At 42.3% G+C, this 12,248-nt stretch overlaps 1 protein-coding gene across 6 annotated transcripts in view; it reads left to right on the forward strand.

Annotated features, from left to right (window-relative positions):
• sncaip (synuclein, alpha interacting protein) overlaps positions 1–12,248 on the forward strand; it is a 107,781-nt gene that overhangs the window by 16,430 nt on the left and 79,103 nt on the right. Inside the window, exon 2 of one of the 6 annotated variants that reach the window (XM_060844741.1) lies at positions 1,362–1,449. The exons of the other annotated variants lie outside the window; for them this stretch is intronic. The gene's annotated coding sequence lies outside the window, so the exon portion shown is untranslated. The remainder of the gene's footprint in view (positions 1–1,361; positions 1,450–12,248) is intronic. 6 annotated transcript variants of the gene reach the window in all.

Here is a 12,248-nt window from a genome sequence, read left to right on the forward strand (position 1 = left end):
TTGATGTTTTTGAATAGTGTTTTAAATCTACAAGCATTGCTTCCACTCTGTATTTGTAGGATGCCTTTTTGAATGAAGAAACGTTGCTATGCTTTAGTTAACTAATAAACTGGAGGTTATTTTGTTTCTGGAAAGTGAAGCCAGTGATTTGTGCAGTTTGTTTTAATAGTCACCTTCATTCTCTTTGCTCAACTTTAATTTTTTAAATTTTGCAATTCAAATATCTGTGGCTAAGTTTGATATCCAAAAATGTATGTTTAATGTTTGCTGATGATGGATGTCAGCCTGTTATTTTGTACCTCATATAACAACATGCCATGTTCTTATGCTATAGCACAATATTGGCAAATGTACAGTTTGCACAGGAAATGCTTACAGTTCATTCCTTACTGTACCATACTTGAAGGTATTGCATGCATCTGCAACAAATATACTCTGTGGAAAATGTTGCACGCCATGCAGTTGTTTTAATATAGTTAAGCATGATGAATAAGTCTCTTGGCAGAAATATAAAGCTTAAGCAAAGTACAGTTACAGAAAGTGGTACACTACATGAGAAAAACCAAACATACTAACTGCTTGGAGTAACTAATTATATATTTTTAGAACCACATTATGAAAATCTGCTGTAAAAGTTCTTTTCGTGACTTTGAAACAAATAGATTTGAAATACTGCAGATGTGGTTTCTGTGCGAGTTAAGCTGGTGTTCCTGTTTGTGACCATTGATGTAGCTGAGTATCACAGCCCATCAGCTTGCATGATCAGCCAAAGGATCTGAACAATACCCACTTTATAAAGCTTTGCGCTTTGGTCTGAACTTGATTTTGGGTCTGTCTTGTTACCCTCCCCATGGTCTGCTTACCTTGTTCCAAAATATCCTTCTGTTACTGTAATTCATTTTTGCTCAATTACATTTTTAAAATTAGGAAAGACTTTGTTTACATCTATGATGTTTTTCATTTTGAAGTTTGTAAAAAAGGTATTTTTAAAATTACATCAAAATTGTACAAACAAACAAGTAAGGCAGTATATTTTAAATGTTTCTTATTTCAGTTGTTGATGGGTTGTTCCAGAAAACAATATTTTAAAGGACGACTAAATTCAAAATATTACAAAACACACTTGCTCTATATCATCACTTGTTATTAATGTCCATTACTTGTGAAAAACAAATGACAAATAGTAAAAGGTGGCTAATTTGCAAAGGGTTGTCTCCTTTTTTAAAGCCTTTTTCCAGTATTTTTTCACACACGGGCTATAGCCTTTGATCACAAAATATGAACCTTTATTCAAAATTAATTGTTGTAATTTGATGTTCAGTAGCTGATATTGCTTTTCTCTCCTGAATTATTTGTGGCAGATTCTTGGCTCAGTGTGGCCTCAGTATGGACTTCCGGTCTAGAAGTGATTTCCTCGAAGTGTGGTCCCACTGGCTAGTACTTAAAACTGTAATGTTTGAACTTCAAACTTAATTTCTTTATTTTCTACTTAAAATTAAGAAGGTCTGCTATATATAACTTTTAATCTTATTTTCATGCTATATTACAATTACTGCAATGTTTAATTTTTAACTTTGTTCTTTCTTTCTGCCTCAATCTTAAGTTTCTGTACTTAGATACTTATATCTAAGATGGCAGCTTCTGTGGTGACATTATACTCCTTTTGCACTTGAGTAATGTGACAGTAAAATCAAACCAAATCTGCTAGACTCACCATTTGCAACTCCTAAGATACTAAAGCAGCTTGATTATATAGCAAGATTCAGACAACATCTGTGTGATGTGCAGTGTAAATGTTACTTTGCATTGAAATGCCAAGTGCCAGTTACCATCTCTGAGCCTGCAGGAGTGAGTCTGGAGAGCAAGGCGGTCCTGTGTAAGGTTAGGGGCTTTTGTTAGTCCGGGCCTAAGTAATTGTTGGTCCGTCAGAGGTCCAAGTGGCCAATACTGTCCTAGAGTTTGCGAACCCACTTGGAGTTCCAACACCCAATTTGAGAACTCCTGCTTTGTGGCCTAGAATAACGAAGGCTGCAAATGCATGGAAACATCACCACCTGTAACATCACTTCTAAGCCACATTTGAGCTTCAATGGGAACAATTTTGTTTTTTGTTCACTATCGGAGTCAAAATCCTAAAACTCCCTTCCTAAAGTGCTATGAATTACTTACTGCGAAGGATCAAGAAGATTGCTCACTGCCTCACTGGAGGGCAGTTGCAATGGGCAATAAACGTTCGTGCCTACATTCCATGAATGAATTTTTTAAAAAAATCCTCTGAATACATACATTAGGGTCTGTCCATTCCAGTTCAATACACGTTACTGTCTTGATTAGACTTAATTTCTGCAATTCAGTCAATGACACTCAAAATTAAATTTGACAAGTGTTGAACCTTGTCTTACAGGATTATGTTATTGGTGTTGATGTAACCAAATACTTGTCCAATTTCTTGTCTCAATTCCATTGTTTTTTTCCCTGCCTAATTGGCTCCCTTTACTTGATTGGTCAATGAATTCGCTATTCTGCATGACTTATTTCAAACTCTTTGCTTATAAATATTTCTTCAGTTTGATTAGAGTCTAGATGAGGAGACACAGTTACTAGCAGTGTTGGTTCAGATCCCAGCTATCCTATGGGCGATCCTGCATTTATTAGTGTTTGGCTGACAGGTACTCGCACTATAAAACAAAAAGGAAAGTCTTTTGCCAATGTGACACACTACTTCTTGACCCTTCTGCACTACTTTTTCAATTAGTTATTGTTAGCATCTTACCTTCTCTTTATTTACTTTCAATCCACTTTTTAACATAATTTTAGTTCCTATTCTTAACATTTGCGATTCTCTTCCCTGAAAATGTTTTGAATTTCATATGAGGAGTACAATAAATAGAAATATAAGATGGTAGTGCTTCTATAACGTTTACATTGTTTGCTTTGAAGTGATTTTTGTTTTGCATTCATGCAAATTTTGTACTGTAACTAGCCATTAAATTATGCCTGCAACTTTCTTAGCTATAGGTCTGCAATTGTCTTGAAATATTGCTGAATGTTTTTGATATTTTCCAAAGTTTTATTTGACTTTTGCTGTCAGAAGTTAAGTAACTCATTTCATATTCTTCTTATTTATCAGATATCTTTCATGGTAGATTAATGAGGATTGAATAAACGTTAATACCAAGCTCAGAGATGGAAACATAAAAAGTGTTTATTTGCATCATGTTGCTGTGTTTAGCTTTATTTTTTAATTCATTGGAACATGCGATGAATAGTGAATGCCAAGCAACACATGTTCGTGGCTGAAAGAATGTTAGGATGCTAGGTGGAACCTGCCTTTCATTAAACTGTTGTTGTAACAGAAAATTATTGTGCAATTATTTTACTAGCAAGCAAAATTTAATAAAAAATCAAGAGGCCAGCATCCTTTCACCTTGTCCCCCTTTACTGACATATGCAAGTGCACTGGCTATGGGGAACTAGCTTGGTTGTCAGTCCCTGAAGTGAGAAGGCTCTGAATTCCTATTTATTTTGTACTGTTTTAATATATTAAAAAAAGTTGACAATAAACAGAAAACAGCAGTTCACAGGAAAACCACTATGTCTAGGGGAAAGGGCAGTAAAGCCAAACCCCAAACCTCACTGTTCAACCAGCTTTCAGGGAGAGGAGGACAAACCTCAAAACCCTACTTTCAGTCGAAGGTAACAGTAACAAACTCAGACAAGACAGTGCAATCAAATAAGAAAAAAAAGTGCATAAAACACAGATCCAATATAACTATTTAAAAAAAAAAGACACCTGTCCACACCACATACTGATTGGACCATCCTTAGCTAGCCTTCCGCTGTCTCCGGTCTCTGGCTGTCCTGCATACTGACCGACCCTCCCCAGGCCCGCTTTTGTCTGGGCTGGTTGTTGACCATCCAGCTGCCAGTCGCCCTGCATACTGACCGGACCAGCCCAGGCAGCTTTCCTACGAGCTGGTTGTTGGCTTACTGGTCTCTGCCCATCCTACGTAGTGACTGACCCTCCCCAGCCCACTTTCCTCCAGGATGGACGTAGGCCAGTGGCTCCTAGTCACCCCGTGTACTAGCCACCCAGACCTGTTTTCTTACAGTCAGGCTGTCGGCCTTCCAGCATCTGGCTGCCCCATGCACTGACTGACCCTTTTACCTGGCCAGTGTTACTATAGACTATCTGGCTCCCAGCCTACCTGCGTACTGACTGGCCCTCCCCACGGGCTTCCAGTGGCCGTGTGGCTCAAACATCCTGCGTACTGACCGGCCTGCCCTAAACTGGCTTTCCTGCGAGGATGCTATCAATTGCACTCCACATATTGACAGGTTCCTCCCGGCCCGCTTTCTTTTCCTCCAGGCTGGTAGACAACCTTCCGTCCCCCAGCCAGCTAATGTATGGGCTGCCCCGCTCCTGAGCAATTTCCTACAGGCATGCTTTTGGCTGCCAAGCCCCCAACCACCCTGCACATTAACAGGTTCGTTCCACCTCTCTTTTCCCTCCCCACCCCCCCCCCCCCCCCAAAAAAAATCCTAAAAGCTCCTAGCTGCCCTACATACTGAGTGTTTTGAGCATGGGCCAATTAATTAAATGACAATTCATGCATTAACAATTCACAAAATCCTTACAATACACAGTTTCCAGTGACACAATAGAGTCCAGTCCAACAGGCAGGGAATGCACACCTCGCAGCACGCACACAGGTGTTCAGTCTCCAACTGAGGCCTAGCCCATCCATAGAGAACCAGGTCCATTCACAGGAACAGTTTGTTGTGAAGCTGCAGTTAACTTACAGGGGTTTGGTCCACTCCAGGATGTAGCAATTGCTGACCTCCCAGCACACAGGTGTTCAGTGTTTAGAGGCCTAGTCACCAAAGGGCCAGGCCTACCTATACAGCAATAGATCATCTGGAAAGATGTATTTTCTCACAAAGGGCTCAGACCAAACACCAAAGAAAGTGAAAACATGAAAGAGAAAACCCTGCCACAAAATTAGCTTAGTTCTTGAATGGAATTGATTTTATCATGTATACTGAGGCATAGTGACAATCTTTGTCTTGCAAGCAGTGTAGGCAGATCACAGATAAGTAACAAAGATAATAAATAGGTAAACAGCAAAAACAAAAAACACAGGTACAGGCGAATGTTGAGTTTGAGTGTCCATTCAGTATTCTAACAACAGTAGGGTAGAAACTGTTGCGAAACCGGCTGGTGCACGTGTTCAGGCTTCTGTACCTTCTCCCCGATGGTAGAGGTTGTTGAAAAGCATTGCCATGGTGGGATGGATTTTTAAGAATGCTGGCGGCCTTTCCTTGACAATAGGTCTTGTAGATGGATTCTGTAGATGGGAGGTTGTCTTTGGAGACTGTTGCAGAGAGTGGTGAACTCAGCCCAGACAGTCTCTGTTCTTGAATGCACAGTTGCTATACCAGTAGTGATACATCCAGACAGAATACTCTCGGTGACACACCTATAAAAAGTTGGCAAGGGTATTTGCAGTCATGCCAAAATTTCCTCAGCTGCCTGAGGAAGAGGAGACGTTGACTCACTGGTTACAAAGGCCCAACAAGAGTCCAAGAAAGCTTGTTGTGGATGACTGCTTCCAGGAGTGGGACACTATCCACTTGCTCCACCTCTGTGCTGACAATGTGTAGGGGTCTTGAATAACATCCTGCCAAAAGTCAATAACGAGTATCTTGGTTTTACTGGCATTGAGAGCTAGGTTGTTCTCAGTGCACCTTTTTTCCAGGTCTTCCATCTCCTTTTGGTAATCTGAAATTTGACTGACAAGTCATCAGCAAACTTTTAAATGACATTAGTCTGATATTTGGCAATGCAGTCATAGGTACACAGTGAGTACACACCCCTGGGGGGCTCCAGTATTGAGTGTTAGTGTCAATGAAAAATTGTGTCTAATCTTCACTGATTGTGGCCTATGGCTCAGGAAACTGAGGATCCAGTTGCAGAGAATGTGGAGCTTAGTCAGAAATCACTGAGTTTAGTAATCAGTCTCAAGGGGATAATAGTTTTGAAGGCTGAACTGTAGTCAGTGAGTAGAATTCTTACATAGCTGTTCTTGGTGTCAAGATGTTCTAGGGAGGAGTGAAGGGCAAGTGATATGGCATCTGATGTGGTTCTGTTGGTCCAATAGGCAAAATTTGAGTGGGTCAAGAATAGTGGGGAGGCTGGAGTTGATTAGTGCCATGACTAGCCTTTCAAAGCACTTCATGACCACTGAAGTTAGGGCCACTGGGCGGTAGTCATATATACATGCTGCATGAGCCTTCTTGGGCACAGGGATGTTGGCCCTCTTGAGACAGGCAGGGACAATGGCCTGCTGCAGGGAGGGATTGAAGATGTCTGAGAACACCTTTGCCAGTTGATTTGTGCATGTGCAGGTTGCCCGGCCTAGTACTCTGTCTGGTCCCATCGTTTTCCTTGGATTCATACGATGAAAAACTGATCAGACCTCTGATGCAGTGATATTGGGATAGGTTAGTCAGAACTTGTCAGAATAGGTGATACCACTCTGCCGAAGTTCTACTCACTCAAAGCGAGCAGAGACATTGAGATGATCTGGGAATGATATGTCCTTATCTGATCTTGCACTGTCTCTTTTTAGAACCTGTGATGTCATTCACCCCTTGCCATATAGTTGTCAAGTGTCAATCTGGGTCTCCAGTTTGAATCGGTATTGGTCCTAATGGCTCTTCGAAGGTCATACTTGGATTCCTTATATTTGAGTGGGTCTCCTGATCTGAAGGCCTCATGCAGTTTTTAGCAAGTTCTGTATGTCCTGATTCATCTAGGGTTTCCTGTTGGAGAACACCCGGATTGACTTCTTCTGTATGTAGTCTCCACACACTTGCTGATGAAGTCTGCGACGGTGGTGGTGTACTCATCCAAGGTACCCACACACTGTTTGCACATGGCCCAAAATCAGCCGATTCCAGTCCTTTGCTCAAACGTAAGAGAGAGAAAAAAAAACATGTAACACACAAGCTGTAACCAGCCAGTGAAACAATTCCCTCATGAGAAATTAAACACCGACTGTGTAAATCAGGTGGTTTAGAAATCAGTCCTCAATAAAAAAGGAATACCAGTTAACAAAACTGGTTTTGTAAACCAGTTTAAGAATCTCCCCCCCCCACCCCCCAAAAAAAACCCAGAAACCAACAATAGCAGTAACACACAGACCATGGCCCAGCTAGCACAGAGTCAGTTGCCTAAACTGGGGAGATTCTAAATCTCCTGGTTATTTTATTAACCAGTACAAAATTACAAACAAACAATTAACATTAACAGATGTATACAAGAAACAGCAATTTTCAGACAAAAGGGGCAGCAAAGCCAGACTCCAAACCCTACTGTACAATTAATTCACAGGGAAATGAGAATGAACCTCAAATCCCACCTTACAATCAATCAAGGAGGAAACAGTAAATGCAAGCACCTACAGATAGTCCGATAAACCAAACAGTAAAACAGTGTATATATCAGACATCTCTGACAACCCAGTAAGCCATCCTTCCAGTCACTCAAAGGCAGTCCTCCCCAACACCCGTGCCAACTCTCAGTCTGCCCCATGTCCTTTACAATTTTCAGTCTGCCCTGACACCTTCTGGCCACCTCTAGGACAGCCCAAACTGTTTCCCCCACTCTCCCCCGGGTCAACAGCAATCAGGACATCCTAACCATCCTCTTGTGCATTCTGGCCATCTATCGGATAGTCCACCCCAGTACTCACCTGGAGTGACAGCACTGAGGACAATATGTCTGCCAGCTCAAGGTCTGCCTCTACATACCATCTGGCTGTTGCCCACCCAGACACACCATTCAGCCCGCAGACTGCCCTGACACACCTTTTGTCCACCTTTAGGACAGCCCATCCCCCTTCTCTCCATCGACTCCTGGCCCATCCATAGCCAACCAGACCCACTCACAATGTAAAGATACAGGTAACTCAAGGGTTGGGTCTACTCCTGAACTCCAGGGCACAGCAAGTGCTCACCTCCCAGCACATATACAAGTGTTCAGTCTTTGCAGAGATCTACTCAGACACAGCTCATCTGGAAAAGTACATTTTCTCACAGGGACTCAGTCCATCCACAAAAAAAGTGAACACAATCAAAATACAAAGAAATCCAGAGTGCAAAGGCTAAGCCCTGCTACAAGAGTCAGCATTGCCCTTTTCTCAAAGTCAAAAGGAAAAGCATAACAGACTGTAACCGGTCAGTGAAATAACAGTTCCCTAATGAGGGCTGAATTACACCTGAAACACTGACTGTAAATCAGGCAGTTTAGAAATCATTCCTCAATAAAAGGAATATCTAGTGAACAAACTGGCTATATAGTTTAGCGCGTTAAGGAATCTGATTCTCCCAAAAACAAAGAGACCAACAGCAGATGTAACACACTGACTGTGGCCCAGCCAGCACAGAGTCAGTCACCTAAACAGAGGACACTCAAAATCTCCTGGTTATATTTCCTTCCTTTAGAGTCAGTCCCTTAAACTGTGGAGATTCTAAATCTCCAGGTTATAAATTGGTCAGGGCTTTCCTGATTGACATTGACAACCTTTGGACAATCAAGGGTCTCAGTCAAGGTGCATAGATCCTTGAAAAGTTGCCACCTAAGTTGATAGGGATGTTAAGAAGGCGCGCTGTGTGTTAGCGTTTATCGGTAGAGAGATTGAGTTTCGGAGCCATGAGGTCATGTTGCAACTGTACAAAACTCTGGTACGGCTGCACTTGAAGTATTGAGTGCAATTCTGGCCACTGTATTACAGGCAAGATGTGGAAGTGTTGGAAAGGGTGCAGAGGACATTTACCAGGATGTTGCCCAGTATGGAGGGAAGGAGATGTGAGGAAAGGCTGAGGGACTCTGGGATTAGAGGGAGGATTGAGAGGTGACTTAATAGAAGCATACAAGATGATCAGAAGACGAGATAGGATGGACAGTGAGAGCCCTTTTTCTCAGATGGCGATGGCTAGCACAAGAGGACATAGCTTTAAATTGAAGGGTGATAGATATTGGACAGATGTCAGAGGTACATTCTTTACTCAGAGAAAGTAGTAAGGGTGTGGAATGCCCTACCTGCAACAGTAGGACACTCGCCAACTTTGAGGGCATTTAAATGGTCATTGGATAAACATATGGATGAAAATGGAATAGTGTAGATTAGACGAGCTTTCGATTGTTGCACCGACCCATGAAATCATCGAAAGCCAAAAGGCCTGCACTGCGCTGTAATGTAAATGTTCTATGTTCTAATAAGATCCACCTGGTTACAAGCACTATCTCCTGTGACATTTTCACCCCAGGTCTGGTTCCTCCAACTCAGATTCTGACAATGGCATGTATCGGGCCATACCCTGTCCCTTGTGTCCAGAGCATCTCGAGAGCGTTTTCTCTTCTACTGGCGATAATCCAGACCCCTATACTCAGTGCTATCACCAATAAATGAATGCATACTAAATGCCTTCTTCACTATCTAATCTATTTGTAACTCCACTATCAAGGAACTATGAACCTGCACTTCAAGGTCTTTGTTCAGCATCACTCCCTAGGACCTTACCATTAAGTGTATATTCTGCCTTGATTTGTCTTTCCAACATGCAACGCATCACATTTGTTTAAGTTAAACTCCATCTGCCACTCCTCAGCCCATTGGCCCATCTGATCCAGATCCTGTTGTACTCTGACGTAACCTTCACTATCCACTATGCCTCCAATTTTGGTGTCATTTGCAAGTGTACTAACTATACCTCCTATGTTCACATCCAAATCATTTATACAAATGTTGAAAAGCAGTGGACCCAGCACTGATCCTTGTGGCGCACCACTGATACAATCCTCCAGTCTGAAAAGCAACCCTCCACCACCCTGTCTTCTACCGAGTCAGTTTTGTATCCAAGTGGCTGGTTCTCCCTGTATTCCATATTATCTAACCTTGTTAACTAGTCTATCTTGAGGAATCTTGTCGAATGCCTTACTGAAGTCCTTATAGATCACGTCCACCGCTCTGCCCTCATCAATCCTGTTATTTCTTCAAAAAACTCAATCAAGCTAGTGAGACATGATTTCCCATGCAGAAAGCCACATTGACTATTCCTTATCAGTCCTTGCCTTTCCAAATATGTGTACATCCTCTCCCTCAGGATTCCCTCCAAGAACTTTCCACCACCAATGTCAGGCCCACAGGTCTATAATGCCCTTGGCTTTTCATTACCACCTTTCTTAAATGGTGGCACCATGTTAACTAAACTCCAGTCTTCTGACACCTCACCTGTGACTATTGATTATCCAAATATTGTTAGACCACTTTTGGAATATTGTGTGCAGTTTTGGTCTCCCTTCTATAAGGATGTATGAATCTTGAAAGGGTTCAGAAAAAAAATACATGGATTTTGCCAGGGTTGGAGGGTTTGAGCTAAAGGGAGAGGCTGAATAAGATGGGTATGTTTTCCCCAGAGCGTTGGAGGCTGAGGGATGATCTTAGATGTTTATAAATCCTGAGGGGCATGGATAGGGTAAGTAGACGAGGTTTTTCCCCTCATTTTGGGGGGGGTCCAGAATTAGAGGGCTTAAGTTTAGGATGAGACGGGAAAGCTTTAAAAAGGAACCAGAGAGGCAACTTTTTCATGCAGGGAGTAGTGAGTGTACGGAATGAGCTGCAAGAGGATGTGGTGGAGGCAGGTACAATTACAATATTTAAAACACACCTGGATGAGTACATTAATAGGAAGTGTTTAGAGGAATATGTGCCAAGAACTGGCAAATGGGACTAGGTTAAATTTAGGATAACTGGTCAGCATGGACTAGTTGGACTGAGAGATGTACAGCGCAGAAACAGACCTATGATTCTATGATACGGAGGCTGCATCCATCTCAGATTCTGACTTTTTCTTGATAGGTGACAAAAGGGAGAGAACCCATGATTTCTGACAGGCCTTCTGGCTGATCTGCAGCACAAGTTATGTTTTGCTGCTGTCCCGTTTGAGAGGTAGCAACTTTCAAGTAACCACATGTTTGTTCAGGACTGCCTCATGCACTGAACTTTAAGTCATGGGACCTGACCTCTTGTCAACTTCCCCTCGTCCCCATGCAGGGCCATTTCCATGGTTCTGGCACTAAACTTCATTCCCTGAAGTAAACTCTCTCTTGCTCAGAAGAAACATGTGGCCAGCGTTGGCATTCCTGCTGCTGTTTCACCCTCTTTCCCCCATCCAGGTTGGGGAATACCAGATTTAACCTGGTGTGTATCTACTCCCCATCAGTAACTCTGCTGGAGTGATCCCTACAGTTGTGATGGGCGGTCCTATAATAGAATAGGAACCAGGACTGTTTAGTATTAAGTGAGCCTGTTTCTTTAAGCCTGCCTTCAATGTTTGGATAGCACTTTCTGCTAGACCATTGGATGAATAATAGATTCCAAATGCCTTTCAGAAATACTCAAAATCCCTGATGGTAAATGACATACCATTGTCCATGACCAATACTTCCAGGAGTCCATGTATCATACAATGCTCATAACCTTTTAGTCATTCCTGAGTTTGCTGAATGAACTATGCATGTACAACCACTTTGAATGAGCTTTCACAATGACCAGGAACATTGAGCCTATGAAAACACTGGCATAGTGGATATGCAACCAGGTCTTGCTATTCCTATGAGTGTGGGAGTGCCAGTGTTGGCAACTTTTGTCCTTATTGGCACTCTGGGCACTGCCCCACCAATGCAGCAATATCAGCATCCAGTCCTAGCCACCAGACATAACTGGTCAGCATCTTCAATTTGGAAATCCTGGATGACACTAAGAGTTCATCAGTATCTGTCGGCGATCTTTATTCAGAATAATCACTCTTGCTCCCCATTGTAATATGCCATCTTTGACAGTGATCTGGGCTCACCGGGACCAGAAAGGTTTTATTTCCGGTTGTGATAGCCTTCTGTTTCCTTCATTACCACCAGCTATTTTAGTTTTGCCAGATTCTGACGTTTTCTTGATAGGTGACAAAGGGAGAGATCTTTATGTATCCATAGTTGGAAAGTGACAGCAGTGACCAGAAGGGTGCCCAGAAAGTTTAAAAATCAGAACAGACTTTTCCAGGGGAGGCACCGCTAGAGGAGTATCTGGCTGTGGAAGGCAACTCAAGACATCTACATTGGTCACTTGGCTTCCTGGATGGTGTTCCAAATTGTATTTTTGTGCGTTCAGAATAAGGGCCTATTGCTG

The sequence above is a fragment of the Hemiscyllium ocellatum genome, chromosome 2 (assembly GCF_020745735.1).
Source record: "Hemiscyllium ocellatum isolate sHemOce1 chromosome 2, sHemOce1.pat.X.cur, whole genome shotgun sequence".
NCBI classification, from domain to species: domain Eukaryota; kingdom Metazoa; phylum Chordata; class Chondrichthyes; order Orectolobiformes; family Hemiscylliidae; genus Hemiscyllium; species Hemiscyllium ocellatum.